A 20,642-nucleotide genomic window follows, 5' to 3' on the forward strand; every position below is an offset into this window, starting at 1 on the left:
AGAGAAGTGCTTGTTTATGTGCACCAAATGCACAATCTAAGAAATATAATTCATTGAGATGGGAATGATACTAGTCTAAAGAAAACCGGCTGAAGTTTAGGCAATAACAAAAGAAGTAAGCCCTAATCAAAGTGGTAAGCACATCTGGAAAAGGACTCAGCTGATTTGGGGATGAAATATTTGAAGGTAATTTCAGCTAATAATTAAAATCGCACAGCCTTGCAATTTCTGACAGAATCACCTCCCTTTTGAATCATTACTAAGTAGAATTGGCACCGAATCTATCCCTCTATTAACTTATATTAAAAGGTAAGGAGAAGCACTGAAGAGAGATGATAAGACCAAACATGTCGTTCTTCTTTTAAGAATCTGGTATCCATCATAGAATTTTCTTTAACTCAAAGTGAAAAAAGAAAAGCAAACTGCTTCAAAAAGCCTCCCTGTATCAGATCCTGATGGGTTATCTTGTTTTAGAATAGGAGTTGGAAGCACAGTCAGCAAAAGTTACAAAGCCCACTATAGAGAAAAGAGACCCAGTTTACTGTGATTTCACCTAACATTAAGCTAACTGAGATGCTTCCTATATCAGAGTAGAACTTGGGTTTGGAAATTGCATGTCCTAGCACTGATCAATAGGTTTGCCGTAATTTGGGAGGGAGGTGCAAGGGAAAGAATAGTGAAATAAATTTTTGAACTTTAAGAATTTTTTATTGTTGATTATTTCCTCCTCCATTTATCTGAGTACATAAGCAGATGTGTACGAATGGAAATGAAAATGCAAGGTGATGAAGTACTCATTTCATCTAAGAGCACAAGACTGTCATTGTCCACTTGTCCTGAGCAAAGTTTGTCTCCTCTTTTGCTTGTCTCTCTCTCTCTCCCTCCCTCTCTCTCTCTCTGTGCCAAGAAAAGCAGTCATTCTTTTGCACATTCAGAACTGCTGAAAAAGTAACAGTGTCATCGTGTCATCACCATCCACAATAAGGTTTCTTGCAGACAGTCCTGTGGCAGATTCTCAGCAGGTGGCAGGGAGAACTCTTAATTTAGGATGAAAGCCCCAGACAAATACATAAAAGAGAAATCAATCATACCAGGTAGGTGTCAAACCAGGCCACACCCTGTCCACATACAAGCCGGCTCTGCTGCCTGTCACCAAGAGAGCTTAGATTTGGTAAATCAGGAGTAACAGAGGATTTGTCTGATTCCTGTCTGGAGAACAACAGGACATGGGGATCTAAGTTCATACTGAAGCTGTAATGGGGAGTGAGCACTTTACACTTCCATGTGACATTAGCAAGCCATTTACCTCCCGAGGTAAAGCAAGTTGTTGATTTAGTCGTGGTCTGTGTGTACATTTCAAATCCTGGTTGACTAAGGAAGCATTTCTGACTTATGTACTTTTACCTTATTTAGGGCCAGATGGCATAGTTTCTGGGACTTGGGCAGAACAAGCTTTCAATAAATGCTTGATGGCTAGCACTGACTCGTGCTCAGGGAACAGACAGAAAAAGGTCTATGAAAAGAACGCAGCATAGTCACTACCTATCTATGACAGGCAGCATCAGCTTGTTTATCTTCAGAACATTCTACGTCTGGTAATTTTATGGTTAGTATTCCTTGATACAGAGAAATTAAAGAGCTATGAATTATATTTTATCTGCCCACTATAACACTTTTCATAGATTTATAGTAAGTTCAACAATGAAAAACTGTCACGAGGCTGTTACAATGCACTGACTGTGGATGGATACTGATCTGGTATCATCAGATACCAGATCATATTATCATCATATTTACAGGTTTGACATAAATCAGTGGCGTCATGATCTAACTGAAAACACAACTCATGTTTCAATAGATGTACAATGTCCAGATCTAAGAATTTCAAATCTGTGTTTTAGATAGCATACATTTAGGAGGGCTGAGGAGAATGTGGAACCTAAGGCACGATGCTCAGGATAAAGGTGGAACCCATGGTGAGTAAGGAACAGCTACAAGAATATGCAAAGAAGAATTTAGGAGTAAGGAGAACAATGTTTGCTTTCAAATATAGCATTCAAAGGGAATGAAGATTATATTCAACTAAAGAACAGAAAAATGGATGGGAAAATGTTGATTCAGTACAAGGGAAATCTTTCTAGAAATAAATCTCTCCTAGGATGGACTGGAAAATGAGGAAGTGAAATTCTCAAAATGATTATTTCTAAGAAGAGATGGACTAGTCCATTTTCCAGATACTGAAATGGAGGTTCATGCAGCAGATAAATAAAAATACTTTTTAGGTCAGTTATCATCCTAAACAACCATTTTTATTGGGCCTGTTATTTACATTATATCTGTTCCAGATTGAAAAACAAATCACTTTCCAAAAAAGATATCTGATACTGTCACTCACACAACTGGCTAAAGGAATGGAATGACTCCAGGCTTATCAAACTTCAATTCTTATCAATCAAGATTCAAAAAGTGATTGGGTGATTTGAATGCTCATATTATTTAAATCATTATCATAGAAATTGTAGGGCTTTTTTGCTCATTTTTGTTTGTTTTTGTTTTTGTGTGATGTTAGTGATCAAACCCAGGGCCTGAATCATGCTTGCCAAGTGCTTTAGCTACACCCAGCCTGTTTTTTAAAAAAGAATAAAAAACACTGGTTTGTATGGACACTTATAAACATTCTAAACAACAGAACTAGTTTCATTACTGGTATGTTTTTTAAATTTTTTCTTTAAAAGCAAACCAAATCTCCCTAATTGTGTAATTTACCAGTAGAATGACCAAGGAAGCTTAATCTTCAGGTTTGCAGATTTAAACAATATGCTGCCCCACATTCTCACTGTATCACCCAGATTTATCTTTACATTAACAATGCTTACCAGCAGATAGCCAGAAAGGCTGGCCAAGTTGGACCAACGTCAAGATTTGTTTCCATGCTGGGTGCTTCATGCACTTGGCAGAAGCAGGCTGCAACTGTAGCTTCATTTATTACATTATGCTATAAACATTATGTCCTGAGCTAACAAGGCACCCAACATGACAATCCCATAGGTTACCAGGCACCATAAACATCTGTTAACACAGGCACCAGAGATAGCATAGTCAAGGCCCATGGTGTCCATTTTAAAGTGTTTTATAATGTGGGATCTGCTGTTTAAAAACTAATAATCAAAAACAGAGCCCTAAAGTCTAGCTAGAACAAATATTTGTGGGCGAAGTTCTGCTCGCTTTGAAAAAACTGTACTAATGTCGTCACTTTGTCATTGAATTAAAGACTTTCATTTCACACCTTTGCCCATTAAGTGCTAGCTTTCCATGGTATTCAGGAGACCACAAATATAATTTCACTCTGATATTTTTACTCTAAAAAAGAAAAAGCTGAATATTGACTCACCAACTTTTTTTACACTAATATGAAGCCAAAAGTTTTTAAGGATGAAAGAAGATGAAGGCTTTTAAGCTAAAAATGATGTTTTGCAAGAGACTCTAGGCTAAAACACAGCCTTTCAATCCATCACTAAGGGTCTACATGAAGGGAAACTGTACAGGACTGGAGACCCCTTGCCATCTAATCCCAGAACACAGCTTTGCTTTTCTCAAATGGAAAGAGAACTCCCAGTTACAGAATAAACAGATCCAACAATCCAGTTTACTAAGTCATTTTATTCCACTTCTACCCAACATTTTAATTTATGGAAATATTTTAATATTGTCACCTCTAAAATATAAAGCACCCCAGGAACAAAAGAGACTTCCAGGGTGATCCAGGTGAAAACTAATCTGGAACAACAGCAGTTGCTGCCACAAATCCCATGCCTGTGAGAAAAGGTGAGTGACTGCTCAAGCACACTCCAAATAGTTCAAAGGTAAGCACCCCTGAAAACCACTTCACCCCTGGATGTGGACAGCAGCATTCCGGAATCTCAGAATCACTGCTCTGTCCTGCCCTACTGGGTTCTGTACCCACACACAAGTACATCTCCTAGCACCCCTTCTGAGAACTCCAGCAGTCCCCCACTTCCAGCCTTCAGACCCTCCAAGGCCACAGACAGTTATTTCAAAGGCCTTGGAACTAATCCTATGGAGGAACTCCTGTGACTTCCCAACCCTCTGACCTCCTGTTACCTTCCCCTGTCCCTTCCAAGGTCTTCTGGCTGCATAGACATGAAGGCGGCACTTCTATGGCCTGCTCTTCCCCCTGCACACCCTACTGGCTCAGGTGACAACACGCCTCCCCAGGCGCACACACGCGCGCATATACAGCGCACAAGTGCACCCTTCAGCACGCACATCCGCGCCAGCCACAAAACCTCCACAGCCCAGGCCAAGTAGGCGTCCTCTCTGGGCTTTATATAAAGCTCTGGCTCGGAAATAGACTGCCCCCAGGTTCCCACAAGTGGATGACCCCGTCCCCGCACCCTCTGCGTGCCGCCAGCACCCTCTCTCCAGACACACAGCTACCCCACTCACCCGCGGCCCTCAAGCCTCCGCAGTTGTGTCAAAACTTTGAGCCTGGTTGATTTCAAAACCACAAGAGTGTCTGGGCCGCTGTGCTCGCCTCAATCTCCACCCACCCCAGTTCATGGGGACTGGTGGTCTGAGTCTACTGACTCCAGGCGCGCTGCAACCCGCACAAACGCGCAAAGAGCTGTGGACTTCGCTAAGCAGCGCGCAGCGAACAGGCTCCAGCACGACCGCTCCAGTCCCCCGGGTCCCGCCGCCAGGGAGCTCTCCCCGCACAGCGGCGGCAGCCTCAGCAGTTCCTGCCCAGCCTGGCAGGCTGATGATGTCAAACAGAAACACACTCGCAAAACTTTTACTTTAACAGAACTGTCTTAGGAGGAAACCCCTCCTCGCATCGCACACACTGGTCGGAGCAGGCGCCAGTTGGGGATGGTTTTCCTGTCGCCCCCAACTGCCTGCCGCCCCCATCAACTTCCAGTCACACACCCCACCACGCACCACGCGCGCGCGTCCACAGCAAGGATCACATTACAGCAACCCATCAGCAGAAAATAACTTTTCGAGAAGGAGAGCACAGCCCACCCCCAAAACACCTGGGAAAAAAATAATAACCTGTGTAAATACGTAAAACAGATCCCCGTTTCCATAAGCAACTGGCTTCCCGGGTCCACTCCCAGGCCTCCATGCACAACACGGGGAAATAGGAGCCCGACTCCCGGAGCCCCCCTCCAGTAAGTACCTTGGAGCTTCGCCTCGGGAGACACAGCGCGGGTTCGCGTCTGCGCTCGGGCGGATGGCGCGGGCGCCTGCGGCCCGCGTGGCCCCAGCCCGTGGTCCCCGCCGCCGCCGCCGCCTGGTGCTCAGCAGCAGCCGCCGCCACCGCCGCTGTAGCCGCCGCCGCCGCCGTCGCCGCTCCCCAGACCGCCTCCTCTTCCCATGGCTGCGCCCTGCTTGGCAGCTTGCGGGCTGTCAGGCTTGGGGAGGAGGGAGGAGGCGGGGTGAGTCGCGAACGGAGGATGGGAGGGAGGACAGGGGAGGGGTGGGAAAAGGCGGCAGCCTTTCAACGAGGGTCACGCCGGGTCCGGCCCGCCGCCACCCGGATCCCGGCTGTAGAAGCAAAGGAAAACGAGAGTTCACGGAGGCCGGTTCGAGACCCGCTGCGAAGAGGCCGGACGCCGCCGGGGCCACGCATTCCGAGGAGCTGGGATGAAGCCTTCTGGGCTAGGAGTTGGAGTTCGTGCGTGTCACTCTCATCTGGGCTGCGCGGCTCCTCCTAGAGGAAAATATTGGTAGTTGCGGGAGACTTCCTTCCTCTCAGCCCGCCCCTGCTCCCCAGAAGAAGGCAGGACCTACAGGAGCATTAAGCACAGTCAACACATTCAAAGAACACGTTCAGGAAAGTTCATTACCTGCAGAAATGGGAAGAAAATCCAGTAAGGACTCGTGGAAAGCGTGCACATTACTTGTCCACCTGCCAGCAATTTGCTCACAGGAGCACAGTTAAATAATGGTTAAAACTAGGAAGTACCTTATGCTAGAGGTTAGAAAATGGAGACAAATTAGGCAATTTATGGAGAACACATCGCATGCTAACAAAGAACTGTGTCTAAGAAGCCAGAGCACAGGACTGCAGGAAGAGCAGGCTCAGGCCCTGAGACCTGTCCTCCTTGTGTGTGACCTAGGGAAAGGGTTTTTAACTGTCTAGGGCTGCACATAGTTCATCTGTCAAACATTAGCCCTCTCTACTTCATTCAATTGTTGGAAAAACACAGTAAGACTAGAAGCTGACAAAGTTGTACGTAAGTACTTTCATGAAACATCAAACCCCCAGCCACCACAAGCTTTCCTGTGCAGGGGACAGAAGTCCAGCTCTAGGCTATCTCAGATGTAAAGGAACAGCCACTCATGCAGTCCTTTTCCTATTTACTTTTTACTGTCAGTTGTAACCTCATTTGTATCTGTAAGCTTCCAACAGCTCCAGCTTACTAAAAGACTTTTTTTCTTTCTTTCTTTTTTTTAAACAGAACTTCCAGACACAGAGCCAAATTTATACTCAGAAAAGTTTAAACAGCAACTTAAAGTAACCAGGCTTCTTAACATTAGAATAAAAGATCCACAGGGCATTAAGGTAGTACACTATCGCCAAGACTTGGGAAGAAACACAGGACCAAAGGCTTTGGGCCAGCAGCGTTACATAAGACACCTCTGTTTTCAAAGGAATCATAAATGGAAAACTCTTCCTTAGAGTTCCTTCCAAGGGGCTCAGCTGTGGCTCAACTTCCCAGCTGTTCCAGGCAAACACACCAAAATGAATGCAGGATGGAAGATTTGGAAGGGTTTGTTTTATCAGTACCTCACCATAGAGTAGGCTGTGGGATGGTTATTGGTCTCGAACTGGTCCTGTTCTGTCCCACTGAAGTATAGGAAAATTCTCCTCCAACCCCTTTATTTCTGGAATTCCATACTTTACCAGAGCAGTAGAGGTGCTTGCTGGTTCTGGAGCTATCAAAAGGGAGTTACCCACATACAGAAATGTGGGAAAGGAAAAGGTGAAGGCACAGTCAGGCAAACGTCCTGTGGGTGGTCTGTGCATGCCCAGCTGGGTGATTGGGCAGTACTGGCAGGAGTTGAGGCCTGACCATCCTCAAATACCGACTCCACTTTTGTCTGAGGGACTTTTCAAGTTGGTGCTTTGGAGTCTGACATCATCAATCCCTCTTTACAACCTCTCTGTCCTTTGCCCCCCATCCTCATCCTACCCCTAGGCCTAGAGAATCTTGATCTATTCTATTAGGTGTCAGATAGAATATTTTCTAAGTTATATTCTTCATGCTCTGAGATGATTTCAGGCCCATGCTTTAAAAAAGGATTGCTTTCTTTTTTCCTCTGGGTTCAGCTGTAGCCTCCATTCTGTGAACCATGACACTGATTTGATAGAAAGGAAGGTCATCACTCACAGCATAGGCAAAGTTACACTGGTTAATACTCAACATTAAGAGACCAGTTATAAACTTGCAACTTATGTGACGAGCAGCCTTTATTTTTAAACTCCATGAAATTTTTTTCAGTCTCCTGTGTGACCATATATAGGTCTACAGTAACATGTGCCTCTTTATATTTTTTCCAAGTTCGGGGGAAAATGACTCAGGTATTGAGTTGACTAATTTGTCACAGGTTAAAGCATGCCAGAGCATTTACCTTATGAAAAGTGAAATTGCATTTACTCAGGCCTTCCACTCTGCCTGGAGCATCCTGCTTTATCCACCTGGAGAAATCCTCCCCAAATTTCACATTTATCCCAGTTGTTTACTTCCTTTCTTAAAGTTCATCCTGACTCTTCCCAAAGGTGAAATTAATTAATTCTGATATCTGTCTCCCTACAGGACTTTAATCCTGCACTCATTAATTATTGGTGTTTTTGCTGATATGTCTGTCTTCCCCATTAGTTATGAGATTCCTGAGGGGAAAATTATATATTTTTAATATTTGTACTTGTAATATCTACGCCAGTGCTCAGCAAATGGTAGCAGGCCCAAAAATGTTTAGTCAAATCCAATAGAAAATTATACCTCTTCAATTTATATTTCAAACCCAGACCTGGCCACAGAGCTCCAGAGTGCCAATTGGGCATCTCCACTAGGATGTCTAATAGACTTCCAAACCCAGTACGTCCACATCTGCACTCTGGTTCTCCCTAGTAGGCTCATTTTAGTGGTGCCTCATCTCAGCAGATGGTACCTACTTTCTGCCAGTTAGTCAGACAAACCTTGAAGTCATCCTTGTCTCTCCTCTCTCTGTCACACTCCACTCCACATACAGAATCTGTTTGCTATTTGGAGAGGTCAAGCACCTGGCCTAAACCATCAGAACCTCACCTGGATTACTGCAATACTCTCCTAACTCAGCTGATTTCCCTGCTTCAACAACTCCCCTCTCTTCTCATTACCAACACCACCAACCCAAGGTCAAGTCTAAACTCAGTTGTTGAAAGAATTATTTTAGAAATTCAGCTATATCGTAGTATTGCTTTGCCCAAAACTCTCCAATAATTCCTCATTTGAGCAAAAATCAAAATGGCACATGGGACTCTATCTGAGCTGTGTACCTGTGCTCTCCATCTCATCCCTGTTACTCTCCCCCTCACTCAGATACCCATTCTGCTCTAGGAACACTGGCCTCCTTTGTATTTCTTAAGCAGGTCAGGCACACTCCTAACTTAGAACTTTTGTGCTTGCTGTTTTCTGTACCTTAAATGCTCTTCTCCAGAGAGTCATTTGCTTCTTCATTTATTTCATGTAAGTCTTTGCTCATAGAATACCTTTTCAATGAGTCCTGTCTTGACCAACATATTTTGCCTTATTAAACCTACCATTCCTCTTCCTGTTAATCATTCCCAGTATAACTTGTCTAAAAATATAAATTGCATTTTAGTGACAATAGAAATAATTATTACATAATTCCTATTACATGTATTGTAGTGAAGATATCTAGATCAGATTGCTTTCTCCCCAAACATAACAGCTCCACAGAATAGACTCCCTAAGTCTACAGTATCCTGGGACTAGGTTTTTATAAAATGCCAAAGTTTTTTTTTATCAAAACAAAAGAAAAGAACCAAAACATCTGAAGTAGCATTTTATCGTTTATAACATTTATGACATTATAACATTTGCAGTTAAAGAACAGAGAATTGTTAGTGTTGAGTCACCTGTGAGTCATCTGTGATGTAGGGTAAACTGGTTATTAATGTCAATTTCTTGGCCTCTAGAATAAGGAAACTGCTATGGTGATCATTCCAGGTGTACAATTATTAAACTGGTATCTATGATGATTAATTTTACTTGTCAAATTTGTGAGGTAATGGTGCCCAGATATTTTGTTAAATATTATTGTAGATGTTCTGTGGAGATATTTTTAAAGATGGGACTAGCATTTTAAACAATGGTCTTTGAGTAAAGTAGATTACCCTACATAATGTGGTTGGGCCTCATCCAATCAGTTGAAGGCCTTGATAGACCTCCCCCCAGAAGATGGAATTCTGTCAGCAGATAGATTTTGAACTGAAACTGAAGCATCAACTCTTCCCTGGTTCTCCAGCCTATTAGTTTGCAGATTTTAGACTTTCCAGCTTCCACAATTGCCTGTGCCACATTTTTAAACTGTGTTTCTCTCTGAGCCCAGCACTTGTGGCTCACACTTGTAATCAGGAGGATCGCGGTTCAAGGCCAGCCTGGACAAATAGTTCTTTGGACACCCATCTCCAAAAATAATCAGAGCAAGGATGTGAGGGCTATCTGGCTGCAACATCTGTCACCCCACTGATCTGATCGCCAGGGTTGATTCGGCTGATCTGGCTGGCTAGGCGGGTGTCCTCTTCCTCCCTCACCTCTCCATGTGCGTCCCTCCCCAAGCTGCTCACTTGGTCGAAGAGGACGACCATCCCCCATACAGGAGGACCGTTCTTCTGTCAAGGGTATAGAGTAGCTGGGCTTCCCTGATAGAACCTCCAAACAAGCTCTCAAAAATAATCAGAACAAAAAGGGATGGAGGTGTGACTTAAGTGGTAGAGCACCCACTTTCTAGGCAAGAAGCTTTGACTTCAAGCTGTAGTCCCACCAAAAGTCTCTCTCTGTAAATGTGCGCACATATATATATATATATATATATATATATAAAATCAATGTATTTATTGATAAAATTAATAAGATTATAAAATAGTTTTGCGTTTACTTTAAAGAAAAAATACAGTGAATTACCATTCACCATCTTCTATCATTCATATAGCAAATGTTGGAGAGCATACTCTGTGACAGACTTTGTTTCTAGAACTGAATGGGTGACAAAACTTCTATGACATACCCACAAAGACACTGCTCTCATGAGACTTGCATTATATTTGGGAGAGGCAATGAACAATAAAAAGGGAAAGTAAGTAAGTAAATCACAGAAGTGCTGATTAAAGAAAGCTATAGCAGGATCAGGAGCTCACTCAGGAATGCCAGGTACCAGGATAAGAATGCTGGGAATTCTTCTCCTGCCCAGGACTCAACCTATCATGGTGCTGAGTATGTAATGGTTGGGAACACATCAGAAGAGCTTTTCCACCAGGATGATCTTTACCCTGGGCCCCCAACTCCATCCCACAACACACTTGGTTGCAAATATGGTGAAGGAATCATGAAGGGAAGAAAACAACCTACGGAAAGATTTACTCTCACCCCCATATTGAGATACAATCAGGAAAATTCTATTTCGTGATCTGGGAAGTCTTAGCCAAGACTTATGAGGACAGCCCACAGTGAGACTAAAGCTTCAAATCACTGTTTAGAATTTCAAAAAATAATATTTCATTCCACAGATCATAAAATCTAAAAGGTATAAATCAACTGATGACAGTCTACATTGCAAAGAAGTGAATTCAGGGACCTCACTGTGATAAGGGGATTTCTGTTCCTTCTTTCCCTTTCCGTTATGATCCTTTCTTTCTTTTTGTTCTTGAACATGATTTTTTTCTGTGCCTCTATCTTTTTTAATTTTAAAAGAGGTAGGAAGATGAAAGCAAAAAAAGGACACAAATGAGAAAGAAATGTGACCAGGGATGCATACTTCCTTTTACAGAAATTAGAAACAAGCTATTTCCAATTGGTAAATGAACTCTCAATCTGATTTACCAATTGGACTTGTCTGAGGACACCATGGATGTCTAAGAGGAAGAACACTGAATTCTTTGAGTGAGCATGAAAGGAACAGCCTTCACAACCAGTGTCTACCTAGTGACACCAGGAAAAATCAAGTAGGGGATGAACTGAAGGAGAATTCCTGGTTGAAAAGCTCTTATGTAGGGTGAGGACTATATTGAGAGAGAGGACTAGCTGGATAGTGGCACTTTTCTCAAGGTCATTGGCCTGCTACACTTTCTGTACCAGATAGAACGTGGGGACATCTTATTCCATAAATTGTGATACCTTTAATAAAAGAATTTGAGAACTAAGTGAAATAGTTTTCCACTATTATAGACAAAAATAAATCAGATTGTTAAAATTAAAATTATTTTCTAAACTTTATCATAACAGTATATTGCAAATGAAATCACAAAAATTATGTCAATTTTTTCCACAGCAGTCCTGTGAAGATGTTGTAATTATCCTTTCTTTATCAATAAGGAAATCAGACAAAGAGATCCAAAGCAATGAGACCACCGCATACCAGGAGATCAATTGAGGGGTTGGATGGGGATCCAGAGCCTTTCTTTTGCAGATCCATTCTTTGGACTGCTCCACAGCTTCTAAGCTTATCTATACCTACCATCCTGTCCATCAGACTGGTAGCATCTATCAGTGGCAAGAACTTTAAAATTGCCCTCTATTTTCTAGGAATGAAATTAGTGGTAGTGGCTGGGGAACAAGGGAAAGATGGAAGATAAGTCTATTTCATTTTTAGTATCATTACATGCAGGTACACCTCTGACATTTGTGAGGTCCCAAGCTAGGAACACACAGAGCCTATGTACTATGTCTTAATATTTAAGTTATATTTCACTAATGAATGGTTGTATAGAATGTGCTCTATCCTCTTACCTTGAGAAATATATCTTCATAATGACATGGAAGGACAAATTTGAATTAGAATCAGAGTTCTACCCCAGAAAGTGGTCAGTCAGAGAGATCTCCTGGTTGGCTTGATTCTTCAGTCCTTAATCCTTGCCACTTTTCTTCCCACTCCTGGCTTCCCCTACACACAGTGAGGGTCCCCTGTACACCTTTTTGGGATTCCAGCTCACATATCTAAGCTCTAGTGAAACTCCCTATCTTCACCCTTGGTTATTTCAGAGCATTTATACTGCAAACTCCAAAGTCTGAGAAACTGGGAGGGTTGTCTGAAGAGAAAGCATGGCCTGTGGATGGGCACATCCCCCTCATCCACAAGTTCCTTGTCTTATGAATTCAGGCATTGCTGAAGGAAAGCCAGCTCCGGGCCTCCCTGGTATGGGACTGAAGGTAGCCCTACTGTCTGACCTCATTTAGACCCATGTACATGTGGTACAATGGAGGTTGGGCTGGAAGCAGGGGCATTGATCTAAGAGTGCCTTGGAAAAAAAGGTTCATGGTGGCTTTTTAACTGAGGTGCCCAATATAGAATTCAGCAAACATTAACTACTTAGCAAATGTTTGTTTAAAAAATTGAATTTAATTTTTAAAGGAAATTTGATACTGTTGAAAATAAATCTCAAAGAAAAGCAATAAATTATGAGATATATTTGAAACATGTCTAGAAGATAGCAATAATCGGAAATCAATAGTGGTACTATTTATAGGTATTTGAGAAGATTCAAGTTTTTCATTGTTTCCTTTTTACTTAAAAGATATTTAGGGTTTTTGTTTGCATGCTTGTTTGTTTTGAGACATGGTCTTACTATGTAGCCCAGACTGCCCTGAAGCTCATGATTCTCCTGCTTCAGCTTCACAAGTTCTGGGGCTTCAGGTATTGATATGTTAATTGTGCAAAATAATGGGTTTCATTATGACATTCTGCATGTATATAATGTACTTTGATTATATTCACCCTCTATACCTTCTCTTATTCTCCTCCCCACCCCACACACACTACTGGTTCCCTTTCTTCCAAAATAATCCCTTTTCTAATTTTATTTATTTTATGTATCTAGATTGATTATTGCAAGTAGTTCTGTTATATGGACCCTTTGTTCACATTTCTATTGGGTATATATGGCTACACAGTGTTCAAAAATGGCTGTAGGAATTGACCCCTCTGCCAGCTGTGTATGAGAGTTCTGGTTGTTTACATCCTCAATAACTCTTGGCATTTTTTATATTTCTGTTTTACCCAATCTGGTGGTGTAAATTTCTCTGATGTCTATGAAACTTAAGTGTTTCTTCATGTTTAATGGTCATTTGGATATCTTCTTTTGGAAGCGTCTATTCTAGTTTAGCCCATTTAGCGTATATTTATATATTTCATATATTTACACTTGTATGTATGAGTATCTATTTTTCATTGTCTTAAAATTACCTTAAACTATTAACTGTGACTTCTACTAGGGAGTAAAAAGTTTAGGAAGGTGAGATAGGATTAGAAGACTTTTACCTTTCTTCTACACTAGGCATTTTCTTTAAATACATCCTGAATCTGTATTAACAAACCTCCTCTATATCAGAAGTTGAGCACTGATATGATAGAAAAATATGTGCTTTATGAAATGCTTCATTAAACAACTTACTTTACAATAATTTGTTTCACAAACAACATTCTAGAAAGACATCCATTATATAAGGTGAGATGAGGAATCACTTAATTTTTATATAATAAAAGCATGGGCATACAGCATAGTATTTGATACATGGCAAGTCCTTTATTTTCTTTATTTTTGTTGATTTTGATAATTTCCTAGACTAACATATGTAAGAATTTTAATCTGTCTATATCCTCATCTATTTTATTATTTATTTACCTTATTTATCTATGTGCTTAATGTTTCTCTATCCTCTTTCTTCTAACAGAGAATTTGAAATGACTCCTTGAGATATGAATATAAACCCAAAAGATAAGTAAAACAGATGAGGAAATGGGATTAAAAGAAAGCAGAATTAAAAGTATGATAATGGTAGGGATACTTAATTTTTTTGTGTCATGGGGTTTGAACTCAGGGCCTTGCACTTGGTAGGCAAGTGCTTTGCCACTTGAGTCACACCCCCAGTTAGTTGAAATATCTATCATAATGTCCTATTAATTCGCTAGAATTGGGCTACCAGTTTGGCTCTGAGCTCCTTGGTAACTATAACAAATTTGTAAAAAGATTCTCAAAGATCCTCTATAAGATGCACATTGTCCATGTTCCCATGAGATGAAAATCAAGCTCCCGCTTAGAGTAAACACTCTGAAATTCTTCCTGAAGGTATTAAGATGGTGGGCTGAAGGCTGTAAAGTGATGTTGCCACTAAAGGGTCCTCTGTCCCTGTAAACACTCTCATGAAGATTCCTGGATAAGAAGATGCTGCCAGAAATTAGAGGCAATCTCATATTCACCTTTAACTCTTTTTCAACTTAGAATCATTGGTGACCTTTAATTTTAAGAAATATAAGATGACCACAGTAAGTTATTTTGTTCAATCTAATATTTTACATTTGAGAATTTATTATGTAAATATTTCATTGCTTTCATAGTTCATAATTTCTTATTTAGTGTAATTAATTTCTTTATTTTTGTGGTACTGGGGTTTGAACTCAGGGCCTTGTGCTTGCTAGGCAAACACTCTATCACTGGAGCCACCCTTAGTTCATGAAAAATTTTATAGAGTTTTGGGAGCTATGAGATCCATTAGATAAACAAAAACCAAAGTGAACAAAATATCTGAGATTTTTTTATGATTCTCAGTTTTTCTGAGATGACTTGAAGTAAAAATTTCATCTAAGCACTGCCTTATCTTGGGGTTTACTAGAAATATGTCAACTGTTACACTATGTTTATGACTCATGGAAGACTGAATAAACAGTTTTAACCACAGTTACATATCTTATGCATGATGAATGTTGATTTCAAACTGAAAACTATCAAAACACTACAAAAAGCCTGTTTTGTGGGGTTTTTTTTTTTTGCCCTCTAGTCACTCTCTGAAAATAAATTAACAGAAATAAATAGCATTAGTAAATTTAAATTATTGAAAGTGGCCATAATAGGATTCAGTAGCAATTGATTTTTTTTGTGGTGCAAATCACAGTTATCAAAGGTTTCCTAATAAAATTCCAACTATCCCCTCATGCTGCTGAACCTCACATTCACCCCCCAAGCATGAAATTCAAATCTTATAATCCCTTCTTTTGGCCAGAACTTGGTTTTTACAGTGATCTTCTCAAAATTCAAATATTTATTTAAGATGAGCAACAAATTCATTTATTATAACCAGTATATATATTCACAGGGATGAATTAAGTGCTTACACATTTTTAGAAAACAAACAGTTGTCTCATTTCTGTTTTTTGCTAAAAATTTTATATTTTGAATGGGATCATATGCCAAAGATTAAGTTTATTTTTATTATCATTTTCAATAATCTTTATATTTATAAAATACAATAATAGGGCTCCTGATAACCATGAGATAACATAGAAAGAAATTCAGTGCTTTATATTTCCTACCTGGATTTATTATGCGTAATGTGTATTTTGCATTAGGAAAAGTAATTATATGTGATAAAGATATATTATATGTCTTTTAATATATATTACATTTTCTTGTAATTTAAGCATAATATTTTTCATGGTAAAAAAAGAAACAAGCATAAGAATTGGCAGAGTGGTTCATATGGTAGAGCACCTGTCTAGCAAACATGAGGCCCTGAGTTCAAATCCCATCACTGACAAAAAAACATAAATAAAAATATCAAAAGAACAATTATTTGCTGCAAACACAAGAAAAGTGTGATTGGCATATATCAGGAGATCTTAAAACTATTTAAAATACAAATAAAACTAGACATTTCAAAGATAACTGGAACAGAAAATTGTAGAAAATAAAAATAAATTATTATAAGCATATGAAGATACTCAAATCCATTCATTGTTAGAGACGTGAGAATCAAAACAGCAAACATCTTTTTTTAAAATCTATCACATTGCAAAAAAGAAAGCATGTTAACAGTACACATTATTAGTCAAAATTTTGTGGATTTATAAATATACACCACAATATCAGAATGAAAGGATATACAGATATATGGATTTTAAAGTTTATAGATACATTAAACTGTCCTGAAAATAAGTTTTACCTACTTACATCACCAACTGAAAGCGAATAAGACTGTTTTTGTCCCTATTCCCTGACTAACACTGTGTACTGTTTTACATCGGTATGTTGCTTAGAAGTCTCAAATCTTGAAGACACTACCAGTTTGGAGACCACCAGGTCGGGGAGCAAACTGCTAGCTGCTGATGTGCTTTTCCACTTCTTAATTTCTGGTAGTTAAAATATGCAGCAAAATTTTGCTAACGTTAAGAAATATTGAAATAAATGAAATGTCACTTCCATATTTGAAAATATATCTCTGATGGTATTAATGTTTTCAGAGATTTCTATGTGGGAAATTAACACATCAAAGTATTGCTGACTCTTCCAGTGCATAGGAAAGGGCTACTTCCACATAATGATGACTAAGTAACATTTTTAAAATGATGAGAAGTAATATTTTTTAAAAAGGCAACTTTCTTGAAATGTTCTAAAATGACTAAGGCAAAAATGAGTCAGAGACAATGGTAGTTGTGTTAAAAGTCCCCCTAAGGCTTCTCTCAGGTTCATAATTGGCCCAATGATTCATACACTTTGGGGAGAGGAAGAGTTCAAAGTGGAGTAAGGGTAGTCGTGGTCACACTTACAGCTCCCACTACAGATTGATTTCTTTCATTTCTGAGTGCTGGTACTCGATTCCCATTTCTGGATGTGTATTATCTCAGGCTAAGACAGATTTAAATCAGGCAACCAAATGTATTCTTTTCTGTGTAGGAATTGTCAGAGTTCTTGGTGCATTCTAGGTTAAGGTTGGATTATGCCATCATGGTAAAAGGTTTTGCTTAGGAAGCAACACGTACTTTGTTACTTTATCTGGACATAGGATTCATGGAGGAAAACTACAATTATTGTTCCTCTAGTGAGGTTCAAGTATGAACCATTTCATTACACAAAAGTTTATACTCAAATGAAAGGTTTTAGTTGAGAGCGTTAGATGATTATTTCCAAAATAAAAGCTTTAGATATGCCAGACAGGAAGCTGGTTTGATCTGCTGGTGTTGTTTATGTTTAGTAGTTATCAAATGATCCTAACACCCTTGGGTGGTTATGGTGAGGAATTTAGCAGGGGAGTGGAATGGATTACACTTTAGTTTCTTCTCTGACTTAATCCTTAAAGGCACTTTTCCTCTCCCAAATCTGGGTAATTAGAACCCTCCCCACTGCCTCTCTACCTTCCTTTTCTGTAAAAAACAATAAAGGCAGCTTATAAATGACAGAATTCTGCAGAATCTTGTATAAGTCATCATTCCCACAAAACAAGGATTGTGGAGGAAGGAAGAATTATTAAATTCTGTGAAATAAAGAAGAGTCACTGAATTGCTGAAATAGCATACAAAGAAAGCATTCATGAAATAAGAACTTGTGCTGTTGAGACTGAGAATTTTTATAGTACAAATAGCGATGTGGTCAATTACTGATGAAAAATCCATTTCAGCCTAGAACTATATGAACCTCCTAAGTAGGGAATGAATAAAATTTGACCTCAAATAGCTAAGAAGGAAATCTGGACTGTATGTAACAGAAGCTATTATTTTATACCATACCAGGACAAAGGTTTTACCAATTCATTTTACAGGAATTGTAAATTAATATAGGAGCCCCAGATAATGCCTATAATTCATTTTATGGAATACTATTTGCAGTAGGCTGCATACATTTGCGCTTTCTATCACTATATAATCCTTTTATCCTTTGAGGGAGCCCAATCAGAGAACCCTTGGGGGTATTATTTTAGGAAGGTGTTAGTTGTTCCCATCTCCCTTCAAGAGAACATTTTTGCAAATGCTGGGGTTAACTGAGCCTCCAGTGGCCACACATTTGGGTCTGCCATAATGTTCTTGCCAAAGTCACATGTTTGCAGTGAGTGACTAGGAAATTTCTGCATGACACCAGATTCTTCTAAAAAACATTCTGTAGGGCTGAGCTCACTGAGCTCATTACAACCTGAGGATCTCCCTACACAATCATCCTTCCTTTGTTCCTTCCACAGGTGCTAAGCTTGTATCCATGTGTGAATGCTCCTGTAAACCCCTGCTTCCTAACCCCTACATCCTTCAAATGTGTTTTCTCCAATAAATCCTTCAAATATCTAGTCCCATCTTGGTATCTGTTTCTCACAAGATTGAAATGATGCAGCATTTGAATCAAGTGGACACCAATTTGCAATAGAGGTAAAAGTTCTTAACTTTTTCAGCCCTTTTTGGAAAAAATTTTTAAGCACTGCTCAAAAACTTGCTCCAAGAAAGTGCAAGTTACTGTCTGGATATTATTTATTTATGGGAAGGTTTTGAGTAAGGGGCTGCTTATCTGAACAATGGGACTATTTGCTGTTTAGAATGCAATGAGGGAATCCCTAGGGAATGGCTTTCTCCTCCATTCAGGAACAATTTGTCTATCATCCAAGTGAGTGGCTTTAATGCCAGTTGGCCATAACTCTTGTTTGGCATCTCATTGTATATTCTTTGCAAAAATATATTCAGTTTTCAGAAGCAGAGTTCTAACATGTATAAATTAAACAATTGCATCTGCAAATATGGGTTTGTCTTAGATTTTGTTTCCTTTTTAAAAAATAACTTTTTGTAAATCAGGTCCTATCTGGGGTTGGTACCAGTGTGGGGGGGGATGTAAGGTAAGGGTTTGGGAGGATGAATATGATGTAAATATTATATACTTATGTATGCAAATGGAAAAATAAGACCTATTGAAACTACTCCAGGAATAGGGAGAGGGCAGATAATAGAGAATGATGGAGGGGGTGACTTTAACTAAGATATTGTAGGCACTTTTGTAACCCCCCAGTACAACAATGATATGATATTTTCTTTCTTTCTTTCTTTCTTGTTTTTTTGTTTTATAATACTGGGGTTTGAACTCAGGGCATCATGCTTGCTACATAATCACTGTACTACTTTAGCCATGTCCCAACCCTTTTTGTTTTATTTATTTTTTGGATAGGGTCTTGCATTTTTGTATGGGGCCAACCTCAGACTGATTCCTCCTACCTATGCCTCCTGTGTAGCTGAAATTATAGAAATGGACCAACATCATGCCTGGCTAATTGGTTGAGATGGGGGTCTACTAACATTTTGCCTGGGCTAACCTCAAATTCCTATCTTCCTGATTTTCATCTCCCAAATAGTTGGAATTACAGGTATGTGCCACCATTCTCTGCCCTAAGCTAACCTTTTAATTGAGGATGTTGCAAGTTGATTTTCGTGTGTCTAGATTCAGGTTCAATTCAGAAAAAGGATAAATCAAGATGAATGGTTTAATTTAAATTTTAGGCAGAAATGTGGGTATTTATATTCTGATCATTTGCCCCCCAGATGTGTGCATAGAATCATCTATGCTCTCACTTATCTAAACTTTTGAAGTGTTTGCACTTCAAAAGTACTTTCGGTGCACATGTGCCCTGTGTTCAATATGAAACCCTGTGCAACTAATTAAAGTCACAAATACAATTTAAACAACCTGAAGAATTTCTTGAAAAGGATGCATTAAACTTTAAATTTTAAGTTATTTCTATCAGACTTTTCATTCTGCATTATAATACCATTGGGAATTTTATTATATTTTGACATTTTTATTAGCATAGATGAGTTGTACAAAGAGGTTTCATTGTGATATTTTCATACATGCATACAGCATACCCCAATCAAATTCATCTCCTTTATGGCTCCCCTCATCCCCACCCCCTCTTCTAAAAACACTTGCAACAGGTTTCTTGGTTGTATTTTCATACATGTGTATAAATTACTTTTACCATATTAATCTTTTCACCTTCTCCTTTTGCCCACATCTTTTATAGGTATCTACTTTCAATAGAACTGTTTTACTTTCATGTCACTTATTTTAAGGACTACATTCTGCATACAAGAGAAACCATGCAATATTTGTCTTACTCAGTTTGGCTTATTTCACTTAACATAATGATCCCTAATTCCATCCATTCCTGCAAATGACACAATTTCATTCTTTTTATGGCTGAAAAATACTCCATTGTATATATGTACCACATTTTCTTTTCCCACAACAGCTGCTTCCATATTTTGGAAGACTGAATAAACAATTTTAACTGCAGTTACATACCTAACTCATGAGGAAACTCCATACTGATTTCCATAGTGACTTCACTAGTTTACATTACCACTAACAGTGTATCAGGGTCCCACTTTCCCTGCATCCTCACAAACATTTGTTTATTTTTTTGATGATAGCCATTCTGGCTTGAGTAAGGTGCAATCTAAATGTTTGGTTGTTTTTTTTTAAATTTTTAGCAAGTATTTATTTTAGTATAACAGGATAAAATAGGGAAAGTGGGGGGAAAAGGGGAAGCATCTGTTCCCCATGCAGGAAATGGGAGTAAAGACTCCTAAAAGAT

General features: G+C 39.4%; 1 protein-coding gene across 2 annotated transcripts in view; it reads right to left on the bottom strand.

The window, feature by feature from the left end:
• Positions 1 to 5,356, bottom strand: part of Ghr (growth hormone receptor) — a 237,152-nt gene extending 231,796 nt beyond the window's left edge. Inside the window, exon 1 of one of the 2 annotated variants that reach the window (XM_020181293.2) lies at positions 5,201 to 5,356. The gene's annotated coding sequence lies outside the window, so the exon portion shown is untranslated. Of the gene's footprint in view, positions 1 to 4,467; positions 4,489 to 5,200 lie in introns of those variants that run through there. The other variant, XM_074077541.1, reaches the window with a different exon arrangement.
• Between the last annotated feature and the right edge of the window lie 15,286 nt (positions 5,357 to 20,642).

This window comes from Castor canadensis, chromosome 6 (assembly GCF_047511655.1).
Source record: "Castor canadensis chromosome 6, mCasCan1.hap1v2, whole genome shotgun sequence".
Lineage (NCBI taxonomy): Eukaryota > Metazoa > Chordata > Mammalia > Rodentia > Castoridae > Castor > Castor canadensis.